Genomic DNA, 12,553 nt, shown 5'->3' on the forward strand with positions numbered 1-12,553 from the left:
CAGATCCAGAAACTGAGGCATGGAAATTTTAATAATTTTCCCAGACCTGAGGATATTTGAGAATAAACAAATATATGGCAATTAAAACCATAGGTATGAATAAGAATGCCAGGGAATGTTTGACCATAGAGGGAAAATGGCTGCAAATAATTCCCAAGACAAACTAGGAGGCAAATATTCAAAATTTGGGGGGCATAAAGAAGGGAACATCAGCCACAAATAACATGAACCCCCATATCTTGGCTGAATCTCAAAACAGCCTCTCACAAACATACTATTAAATTTCCACGTTAGGATACATATGTAGTGAGAGAGGGAGAGAAAAGTGTTAATTTGGAATATGTTAAACATTTAATATGTACCACAAATTTTACAAGGCTTTGCATTCCTTGATTTTCAAAATAAACCTAAAACCTCAAAAACTGGAAAAGGTCTGACTTCCCTCAATTTCAGAGAGGCCCTGAATGGGAAGTCGGGGTTTTAAATGTGTCCTCAATATCCCTCCCAAATGGCTGATTCCTTCACTGCTCCAGTCCTGAGAGGTGTTCTCTTCCAAGAATAGTCTCTTTGAGGCTGGATGACCTCCCTCTAGCACTCCCCTGAGTGCTTTTGGATCTCTGGATTCTCTTGGGTCCCTCTCCCCACCCCTCCCCCCTTTTTAAGCCAGAATAAGTATCAGGAATTACCAATTCTTGGGTAAAAATGTACCAAGGTCAAAGAACATGTGAATTCTAATTCAAGGGCTTTTTCATTTGCTCGTTCAAGATGTCTGAGCATTCATTATAATTCAGGTAAGATACTCAGACTGCCAAATGAAATTTGGCAACAATAAATAGAGCTGTGGTTTTCTTTTGTTAATCAGATTTTTCCGTGATTCTCTATAATATAGAGTTCAAGGGGATTTTTGTTTTGTTTTTAAATGTTTATGCATATATTTTGAGAGAGAGAGAGAGAGAAAATGAATGAGTGGGGGAGGGCAGATAGAGAGGGGGGAGAGAGAGAATCCCAAGCAGGCTCCATGCTCAACACAGAGCCCTACACAGGGCTTGATCTCACGAGTGTGAGATCATGACCTGAGCCAAAATCAAGAGTTGGACGTTTAACCAACTGAGCCCCCCCCGCAGGTGCCCCTTGCTTTTGCTTTTAAAACTGAGATGTGATATATAACATCGTGTAAGTTTAAGATGTGTAACTGAACCAAAGGAGAGTTTGTCTACCTGATATGCAGCGTGCCAGTAAAAACTGACACTGATCTTTTGCAGGGAAGAAAGACAACATGTTTATGGGTATGGCATCACCCAGGAGAAGAGGGGGCTAATGATCAAAAGTCCTGAACTCCCTGATGGCTTGCAAACTGAGGGTTTTAAAGGGCTAAGTTTGGACAGGGATCTTTTTTTTTTTTTTTTAATTTTTTTTTAACATTTATTTATTTTTGAGACAGAGAGAGACAGAGCATGAACGGGGGAGGGTCAGAGAGAGAGGGAGACACAGAATCTGAAACAGGCTCCAGGCTCTGAGCAGTCAGCACAGAGCCCGACGCGGGGCTCGAACTCACATACCGTGAGATCGTGACCTGAGCCGAAGTCGGACGCTTAACCGACTGAGCCACCCAGGCGCCCCTGGACAGGGATCTTTTGAGAAGGTGGATGCTGTTGATTGGATACTCATGATGTCATGCTAGCAGGTGCTCTGGTACGGCTTCGTCTGGTCCCTTGAGGTCTCTTCCATCTCAAGAGACTTGAAATCTGAAAAAATGTCTCTATTCTTTATGTTAGAGAACTCATTAGGTACACTTGGTGATGATACCACTAGGGTAATGTGCTGGTTAATAACTTTTAAGCTTGTGGGGTTGCAATTCCTACAGGTTCCTTGTGCCTGGGGCAGATAAGACCCCTGGTGTTAATTCCTCCATCTGAAAGGACAAGATGGATCCTGGCTTCAGGTGCATAGGATATGTTGGTTTGGTGCATTTATATATTGCAATATGATGAGCAAACACCTCTATCATGTCACATAATTATTAGTTCTTTTTTTGTAGCGAGAACAATTAAGATCTAGCCTCGTAGCAACTTTGAAGTTTATAATACGGTATTATTAAATACATTCACTATTTTGTGCATTAAATCTCCAGAGCTAATTTATCTACTAGCTGCAGATTGTACCCTTATCAACTAGCTGCAGATTGTACCCTTAAACAACATCTCCCTAACTTCCCCACCCCCACCCCCTGGTAACCACCGTTCTACTTTCCGTATATATGAGTTTGGCATTTTGAGATTCCAATGTAAGTGATACTATCCGGTATTTCTCTCTCTGTGTCTGACTTACCCCACTTTTAGGGCTAAACTTGTAAGAATCCATAACAATCAATTAAACTAAGAGCCCAAAGCCCTGAGTTTTGTTCCCACCTTTGCCAGTAACACTGTGTAGCCAATCCAATGGTATCCTTGCTTTTTTTTTTTTTTTTAATTGAAGTACTTCAACTCAGCAATTGTGTGTTGAAAGCTTACTATAAGGCTCTGGGTTAGCCTTGGGAAACCACTGGGAAACTCATGGGAAAGTCCTTGAGCTGAGGAAGTTTAACATCAGGTAGGGGTATGATGGCACAGATACAGTGATCATTATACAATGCCAAGAGGATGACAGTCGATCTATGTCCCATGGGGCCTCACCGAGCAGGTAAGAAATGTCCTTAACTTGTTGTATTAAGAGCTGCATCTTGGGGCACCTGGGTGGCTCAGTCGGTTAAGCGTCCGTCTTCGGCTCAGGTCATGATCTCGCGGTTTGTGAGTTCAAGCCCCATGTCGGGCTCTGTGCTGACAGCTCAGAGCCTGGAGCCTGTTTTGGATTCTGTGTCTCCCTCTCTCTCTCTGACCCTCCGCCGTTCATGCTCTCTATCTCAAAAATAAATAAACGTTAAAAAAAATTTTTTTTTTAAAAAAGAGTTGTATCTGAACAGCCTTGAAAGATCAAAAGGTCTTTGGAAGATGAACATAATGAGGGGAGGTAAGGAAGGGAAGGTGGGCAGCAAGCACAGCATCTTGGTGGTTGGAACAGCATAAGCAAAGGCACAGAAGCAGAGAATTCTGGGAATTATTTAGGGCAGTGCTTACAATTATCGTTGATCCATAGTGGAGGAGGTACTGCAACTGAGAGTAAGCATTTAAAAAGCTTATATAGAAGCATCTGGGTGGCTCAGTCAGTTAAGTGTCTGACCCTTGATTTTGGCTCAGGTCATGATCTCATGGTTCATAGGTTTGAGCCCTGCGTCAGGCTCCACACTGGTGCAGAGCCTGCTTGGGATTCTCTCTCTCTGCCCCTCCCCCCGCCCCCACCACTCACACTCACTCTCTGTCTCTCTCCAAAATAAACAAATTTGGGGGCACCTGTGTGGCTCAGTCAGTTGAACATCCAACTTCAGCTCAGGTCATGATCTCATGGTTTGTAAGTTCAAGCCCCATGTCCAGCTTGCTGCTGTCAGCCTGTCAGCACAGAGCCTGGTTGGGATCCTCTGTCCCCCTCTCTTTGCTTCTCCCCTGCTTGTGCTTTCCCCAAAATAAATAAATATATTTAAAAAATAAATAAAAGGAAATAAACTCAAAAAATAAATAAGCTTATACAGTAATTTTATTTCTGATCAAACTAAGAATCATCAATTGAGCTTGTATTTTTATGTTTTTAATGTCAGTTTTCTGTGTTACATTTTTATTTTACAAAAGTATTGATCTGGGATAGATTGGAAATTTAAAAGTTGGTCTTTCCCCATAGTTTGAGAAACACTGGGGTTTAGGAAGTGTTGAGTCTTTAGTGCCATACGGTGTAACATGTGAAGCAGAACTGGAAAAGTAAGCTTGAAGTGGTACATTGAGGCATATTGTGGCGAATTTTTTTTTTTTAATGTTTGTCTATTTTTAAGAGAGAGGCAGAGTGCGAGCAGAGGAGGGGCAGAGAGAGAGGGAGACAGAGAATCTGAAGCAGGCTCCAGGCTTCAGCACAGAGCCTGAGGCGGGGCTTGAACTCAGTAACCACGAGATCATGACCTGAGCTGAAGTCAGATGCTCAGTCAAATGAGCCATCAGGTGCCCCAGGAATGTTTTTGGTTTTGTTTTTAAAGTGTTATAAGCCTATTTGTAGGCTCAGAGAAAGCAGAGAGACAGAAACGGATGGGAGAAGGATCTGAAATATGCCAAGTTTTCTGATTAATATGATGGCTCTAGTTTTTAATCTTTTTCATCAATTAGTACATATCAAACAAAACCCATCTGAGGGCTGCATGTGGACCACCAACTGTAATCTTCAATGTAGGAAGATAGGGCTGCGTTGCTCTGTTTCATAGGCTGTGGCAGGGGATTAGTGCTGCAGTCCCAGGGGTCCCAGAGGCCATGGAAATGGAGTTTCTGTCACTTGGACGATGCAGAAGCCATGGCATATTCCCAAATAACTGAGGGCAGCACCGAGAACCTGGAGACCCACCCGGCAGTGGGCATGAGGCAGGCACAGCAGTGACCTGTGCACCAACAAAGACTGGACAGAAATGAGAACATCCCAGGGGATGCCAGGGGAGGTCAATAAGGACACTGTACCCATCTGCCACCTGCCACTCATTCCTTGACATTTCAGAATTTCCCCCCAAAGTTAGGTGCAATTCCTAGAGAAAGAGATCGTCCCTGACTGTGACTTAGCTTCTCCCATGTGTAGGAAGGAGGTGCAAAGCAGAAATCAGGTTCACATTTGTGGACTATTTTTATTTCACTTTCTCTAGCGGTGTTTGGAGTGGACAAGCTGGGACCTGCTTTATTTCCCAGGGGCACCCTTGAAGAGACCCACATCAAAAGCAAATCTATGGTTTTTATGAAAATGAAATTCCAAAGATTTCCTGACTGTGTTGTGAGGGTGTGAAAATGACAGCTGCTGCCAGAAAGCTGGGCTCACTGGGGAAATAACTCAGACCGTCATTAACAACCTAAATTATTCCTACACAGTCATTAGCGGGACCAATGAGGTCAGGTCTCAGGTTCCAGCAAGGCTGTCCAGGAGACTGCCTGATTTCAGCTAGAGAGGAAAGGATGGCAGAGATTGCTTTTTCTTGCTGACACCCGTGCCCAGCATGGAATATTAGGTACTGAACACTAAATCCCCATGAGGCTGCTGTTCTCATTTGCCAAAACTAAAGAAGGAATGACCCAGCAAACGTGAAAAATAAAGAGAGTTCAAGTGTTAGAGGAAACATTTTGCTCTTTATCTTCACTATTAAACCCCAGTGTAGTAGCACATTTCCAACATTTTCCAGGCAGCTTTGTAAAAGAAAAAGCATTGAGGGAAATTCCCGTGCTTTTCCTGAGCACAGGAGAGGAACTGGGACCGGCCTCTCATTGGCAAATAGGAAAATCTCTTTGAATTAAGACTCACAGTGGGAGAGCTGGGAAATATGTCTCCTGACTGATCACGGGCTGTATTTCTCCCTTTCTTTCTAATGTTCTCTTTCTCTCAGCCTTAGAATTTATTTTTCTATACTTGAAAAACTACCCAAATGGCTATCGAGCTCTTCCAGCAATGCCAAGTAATAAGAAGATATGAAAGCAGATAGTTGATGGGGATGACTCTCAGTCACCCACAATGATGACTGAAAGAGACCAGAGGGTAATTTGCAACAGCGAATCCCCTCTCGATACATGCTGATGTACTAGATACTGTGCACGGCTTCGACATTCATCCCACCCCCACGGCGGCCTCCTAAGCGGCCTTCTAAGCGGCCTCCAGCTTCCTTACTCTTTTCCAACTATATTCTGTTCACGCAGTAGCCAGAGGGATCTTAAAACCCCAGTCACAGCTTGCCACCCCCCAGTTTAAAGCCTTCAATGACTTTTTGTTGCACTTAGAATAAAACCCAGACTTCTCACCATGGCCTCCAAGGCCCTGCTGGCCTGAGTCAAAGACAAACAATGCTGGACACTAGTTAAAGTGGTAAGGACACATTTTGACCAGCCATAACTACTGCAGTAGGAAACAAGAGTCCATCCTGAACTGAACTTAACTTGGATCCGTAGAGGTGAATGGGCCAATGAAGGAGTAGGGAGAGGGGGCAAATGGGGTCTTACTACAGTCAGGGAAGTGAAAGATGGCAAAGAGCTTTTTGGTATAAATGTGATTAGGCCAGCTGTGTCTGCTAGCTGGCATGATCCAAATTAGGATTGTATCCTCCCATGGAACTGAGAGGTGGGGGCCCGATCCTCAGGTGATGGCTCAGGGATAAACAGGAAAGTTTTTTGACAGCTTTGCGTTTTCTCAGGCAGGTACTTTAAGGGAGAGCTGTTGTCATCTGTGGCCGTGAGCTGTTAGAAGCTAGGTTAGTGTTTATTTGTCTTTACAGACCAAGGGTGAAGGCTAGTCGAGAAGACGACTCTGAGCACCCTGGCTAGAGTGCAGCCACAGAGAGAGTATTTGTCACCTGCCCTTCCCCTGTCCTCACTTCCTCCTCCCTGAACACCAACCCCCCACCTGCCCTGTTCACTGCCTTCCTACCACACTCTGGGGTGCCTTCAGTTGCACAGTATCGTGACCCTCCTACCGAATGGCCTTTGTGCTCACACTGGTTTCTGGTTTTCCCCCTCACTGTTACATCTAATAATGGCTCCTATTCTCTGACTTAGCCTAAATGACACCTCCTCCAAGAACCACCCCCCCCCCCCGACTACCTATTGGGCTGTAAACACCATGGAAGCAAGCATCAGGTCTGTCTTCATCATTATATCTCAAGCGTCTAGCATGGTACATAACAGGTGCTCAATAAATATCTACTGAATGAATGAATGTTCTTGAACCTACACCCAGGACTGACTTCATCCTAAATTGCCTTAATTTGACAAAATCCAACCCAACCTGGCTCAGGCACCAAAAGGAATTTACTGGATTATGCACCTGAATGTCATTTGAGCACAGAGTAATTCTGTGACACTTTGAAGCAAAAGGGAGACAATCCTGTGTTCCTGCATCAAAATAGAATTTTCCCTAAAATGTCCTCATATCTGAGAGCCAGTGTGAGATCAGGGCAGATCTGGAGGAGTTCACTGTCCCCCGCCTTCTTTATAGCTTGCAGGCTGAGTTCCAGTGCTGGTGGTGTGTGGGGAGGTACCTGGGAAGGCTGGTCCCGAAGTGAAGCCTGTATTTGGAGCCTACCCAATAGGACAATGCCTTCTACAAGATGATCACAGATCCTTTGAGAAACTACCAGGATCCCAGGGCCAACTCCCAACATCCTGGACAAAGACCAGTTCTCAGAAATTTGAAAAAAGGGAAATCGCCCAGCCTTTGTGGGTGTCTCAGAGGGTTAGCAAATCTGCCTGACAGCTCGCTGGGGTGAGGAGAGGGAAGAGGAGTATCACCAAAGTCTGTAAAACAGATCATTTAAGTTCAACTGTATGTGAGTTAATACATATGTTCATAATCTCTCCCTTTGTTACCTGCTTTCAAGCCCTCAAAGGGGACTTTTTAATAATTTTTAGGAGAAGCCTCCACAGAATTCCATCACCCAAATGTTGATCTCCATTGCCCTGCCCCCCTGCCCTGCCTCTCCAAACCCTCTCCTCTCTGCCTTTTGGGACACAAGATACTCCCTGTTGCATTGATCCTTCCAACCACTTTTTCGTGAAAATGTTCCCATGACTCTTCTCCTACCCACTCAAATGGCAATACCAGGGTTTCCTGAGACACAGTCATCACCCCTCTTTTCTTTCCATGGCTTCTCAGGGAGCTCATCCTAGTGGTTTCAGCTACACCTTGACCCAGAGGACCTTGATGCAGGTGGCTCCCTGTTGACATCTCTAGTCTGGGCCACTCAAACTCAGTCCTGAGTCTCAGGGTGTTTACAGGTACATGAGAGAAGACCCACTTTTCCCTGTACCTTCTGAGTTCTTGGCTGAGACCCCAGTAACAAAAAAGATTAACAGGAGAAAAACAGTTTACAGGGATACCTTGTTTTACTGCGCTGTTCAGATACTGCATTTTGACCAAAATTGAAGGTTTGTGAAAACCCTGCATCAAACAAGTCTACCAGCACGATTTTTACCACCTGCATTTGTTCACTTCATGTCTCTGGGTGGTACAGTTTGGTAATTCTCACAATATTTCAAGAATTTTTAAATTACTATTATATTTGTTATGGTGATCTCTGGTCAGTGATCACCGCTGTTACTAATTGTTTGGGGGCACCACAAACTATGCCCATATAAGAGGGCAAACTCAATTGACAAACACTGTTTGTGTTCTGACTGTTCCACCGACCCGCTGTTTGCCCGTCTCTTCCCCTCTCCTCAGGTCTCCCTAGTCCCTGAGAAACAACGATATTAAAATTAGGCCAGTAATAACCCCACAATGGCCTCGCCGTGTTCCAGTGAAAGGAAAGAGTTGCACATCTCCCACTTTCAATCAAAAGCTGGAAATGGTTAAGCTTAGTGAGAAGGAAGGCATGTTGAAAGCAGAGATGGGCTGAAAGCTAGGCCTCCCTCCCCAGTTAGCCAAGTTGTGAATGCAAAGGAAAAGGTCTTGAAGGAAATTGAAAGTGCCACTGCAGTGAACACATGGATAGTAAGAAAGCAAAAACGGTTTTGTTGCTGATGTGGAGAGAGTTTTAGTGGTCTGAATGGAAGATCCAAACAGCCACAACATTCCCCTAAGCCAAAGCCTAATGCAGAGCAAGGCCCTCACTCTCTTCAGCTCTATGAAGGCTGAGAGAGGTGAGGAAGTGCCTAAGAAACGTTTGAAGCTAGCAGAGGCTGGTTGTAATCTATTCCTGGTGAAGACGCTTTGAAGATTGGGGAAATAACAGAGGATTTAGAATATGACATAAACTTAGTTGATAAAACAGGAGCAGGGTTTGAGAAGACTGACTGCAGTTTTGAGAGAAGTTCTAATGTAGATAAAATGCTGTGAAACAGCAAGCAGGCTACAGGAGAAATCATTTGTGAAAGAAGAGTCAGTCAATGCAGCAAAGTTCACTGCCATCTTATTTTAAGAAATTGCCACCAATTACCACCCTGATTAGTCAGCAGCCATCAATGCTGAGGCAAGACCCTACACTAGCAAAAAAAAAAAAAAAAAAAAAAAAAAAAAAAAAAAAGTGTGATTTAATGAAAGCTCAGTTGGTGGTTAGCATTTTTTAGCAATAAAATATTTTTTAAATAAGATTATACATTTTTTTAGACATAATGCTACCACATAATAGACTATAGTATAAACATAACTTATACGTGCACTGGGAAATAAAAAAAATTCATTTGACTCATTTTATTGGTATATTCACTTTGTTGTGATATTTGCTTTACTGCTGTAGTCTGGAACCGAACGTGCAATATCTTCAAGATATGCCTGTATTCATGCCTGTGGTGCACATCACACAGCAGAAAACCAAACCAGAAGTAACTCAAAATGGAGGTTTAGAATTGAGCTGAGGTAGCATCTTTAACAAAGAACAATACATTTGTAAAGAAATGATAGGACCAAAGAGTTTTAGTCTCCAAGGGCAGAGAACTGGGAAGGTAAATATATGAGAAGAACAAATAGAGTAAGGTTCGTTTGCAGATTCCTCCAATGCATCTCTGGGCTGGTAAGAGTCTATCTCTAGGAAAAGGAGGACTCATACCCTGTCTTTAGGCCCAAAAGGGAGAGATTTTGCTAGGTTTGATGCTTCTAATTGCTTTCAGCTGAAAATAAGTTTTATGTCAAAGTGGTATTTAGGGGGTTTCCTACATGAGCTACACCTACCATCACCTAAAACTCAAATTGAACTTGATTCCTGGACTTGATTCCTGAGCCTCCCATCTGCTTCACTGCTACCAGTGCTCCTGTTTCTATGTCTGCAGCCACTGTTCTTCAAATCTCTAATGTGAGACATTCCCAAGGTCACCTTTAAGCCATCCATCTCCTTCTTATTCCACCTTGAGTCCCACCAACTCTGTGGACCATTTCTTTTAACTCTTTCTGGAATCTGTCCTCGTGTCAGGACTATTTCAGTTTTATTTTATTTTTTTTTTAAGATTTTCTTTTTAAGTAATGTCTCTACCCAACGTGGGGCTCAAGCTCACAACCCTGAGATCAAGAGTCACACACTCTACTGACTGAACCAAATCAGGCACCCTGGGACTATTTCAGTTGTAAGTGACAAAACCCAACACAACCTGGCTCAAGTATCAAAAGGAATTTATTGGCTTACATATCTGAAGAGCTGGGTCTGGGCCCTCATAAGACATTTTCAGAAATTGCCTTTCTCAACCTCTTGGCTCTGCTTTCTCTTTGTTGTTTTCATTATCAAGAGAGCAAGCTTTTCCCCTACTATACCAAATATGGAAGCTTTTATTCATGATCCTTGTATGACTAAGGAAATTCCTATTTATTCCTATTCTGTTTCTACTATTAAAATCGAGCTCTACTGGCTTGCTTTTTGCTTTTTGTGCTACATCATGAAATTCCAGTGCCTGACCTAAATTAAGAAGAAAAAAAAAAAAGCAAGTCTTCATAATTAACAAAAAGGGTCTCATAAAGAGATGGAGGAGATGTTTTTCTTCAGTAGGCTCTGAAGAAGAAAGACCCCTCTACGTTTACAACTTGTTAAAAAAAAAAGCTGATTTAATGGGGTGTTAAATTGATAACATTCATTAGAACATCAATCTTGTTTTCTATGCAATATAGAGACTTCTGCAGACATGCCTAAGTGTTACCAACTTGTTCTCCCACTGTCTTTGGAAGAATAATTTGAACAAAGGGGTCTAGTAAAACAGCTAAGATGTGAAGAAATGTTGCAAAAATAATCTTCAAAGAACAACCTGTATCTCTGATTTGTTGTCTTACTTGATAACGTGTTGGCCTGGTAATAGTGGTGACACTGTCACCTCTGCATTGATGAAACCATATAAACTCTTGCAAATATTTTAGGGTCCGTGGACCATATGCTCTCTGTTGCAACTACCTAACTCTACCCTTGTAGCACCTAAGCAGCCAGTAAGCAAATGGGTGTGGCTGGGTTCCATTACCACTGTATTTATGGACACTGAAATTTGAATTTCATGTAACTTCCCTGTGTCATGAAATACTGTTCTTCTTTTGATTTTTCAACTACTTAAAAATATATAAGCACTTCTTATGTCTCATTTGTACCAAATGCTTGATCTAGAAGTGTCTTCATCCATTTACTCATGTGGCTAACTCCCTTACCTCCTTCAAGTCTCTGCATTTCACTTTCTCAATGAGGCCTAACCTGACCATCCTGTTTAAAACTGCCACCTGCATCATTCCCCAGTCCCCCTATGGTCCCCAGTCCCCACCTTTACTCCATACTCCGCTTATCTCATTATGATTTCCCATAGGACTTACACCTTCTATAATACTAAATAATGTCATTATTTATAATAATATTGTTTGTCTTCCCTTGCTGGATGGCAAGCTGTCTGAGGGCAGAAGTTTCTGCGTTTAACTTCACAGATGCATCCAAAGTGCCTGAAGACAGCCAGGCACACAGGTGACACTTAACAGCTTTGTTGAATAATTAAACAGATGGATTCATGACCCATCAAAGCCATGATCACACATTAGATTGGAGTTTGGGTCATTTGATGGGAAGAGTTGGTCTCTCCTTAAAGCATAGAGGACTTAGTCTTTAGAGATGAAATTGTCTATAATTCACTTCCTGTTGGACATTTCATTCAAGAATGGCCAAAGGAGCCCTACCAATTCAGGAAAAAAAGACAAAAGATTTTTTTTGTGAAAAAGAGATTGAATGCTTATAATCTATAATACTTCTTTCCCAAGATTAGCTTTAGCCCATACTTCAAGTCTGGTGGGTCCCTTCAGCATTCTGTGAGTCTGAATCCTCTTCCAACCTAACCATGCCTGGGGGTGGCTGAGGCTGATGACCAGTGACAGTTCGAAATGGCTGGAAACGTAGGGTCCTAAATAGACAAGTTCAAGTGGCTTAGTTTGTTTGTTTGTTTTGCATTAAAGGATCAATTCCAGAAAACAAATTTTAAGAGCTGCTTTTCTCCACTTTTTAAAGAAATGCAGGGGCGACTGGTGGCTCAGTTGGTTAGGCGTCCAACTTTGTTTCAGGTCGTGATCTCACAGTTCATGGGTTCGAGCCCCACATCGGGCTCTGTGCTGACAGCTCAGAGCCTGGAGCCTGCTTCAGATTTTGTGTCTCCCTCTCTCTTGGTTCCTCCCTGCTTGTGCACATGCACTCTGTCTCTCTCAAAAATAAATAAACATTTAAAAAAATAAAGGAATGCATTATTTGCAACTGCATGTAAGCATTCCTTTACTATTTTCCCTTCCTTGTCTGGTTAATTTTTTCTTATTTTTTTCGCTGGTATTTCATTAATTATACAACTAGCATGCACCACAGTATATACTTATAGCTGCAGCTTTGATCAAATTTTATGTGAGGCAACACACTCTTGAAACTGGGTTTCTTGATTCACTCTTGAAGCATCTTAATTGGAAAATATAGATTGTCTCACAGTGCCTCCTTAAAGCTGTACAGGTATCTGCTGCTTTTTAAAAGATTGCA

The sequence above is a fragment of the Panthera leo genome, chromosome B3 (assembly GCF_018350215.1).
Source record: "Panthera leo isolate Ple1 chromosome B3, P.leo_Ple1_pat1.1, whole genome shotgun sequence".
NCBI lineage: Eukaryota > Metazoa > Chordata > Mammalia > Carnivora > Felidae > Panthera > Panthera leo.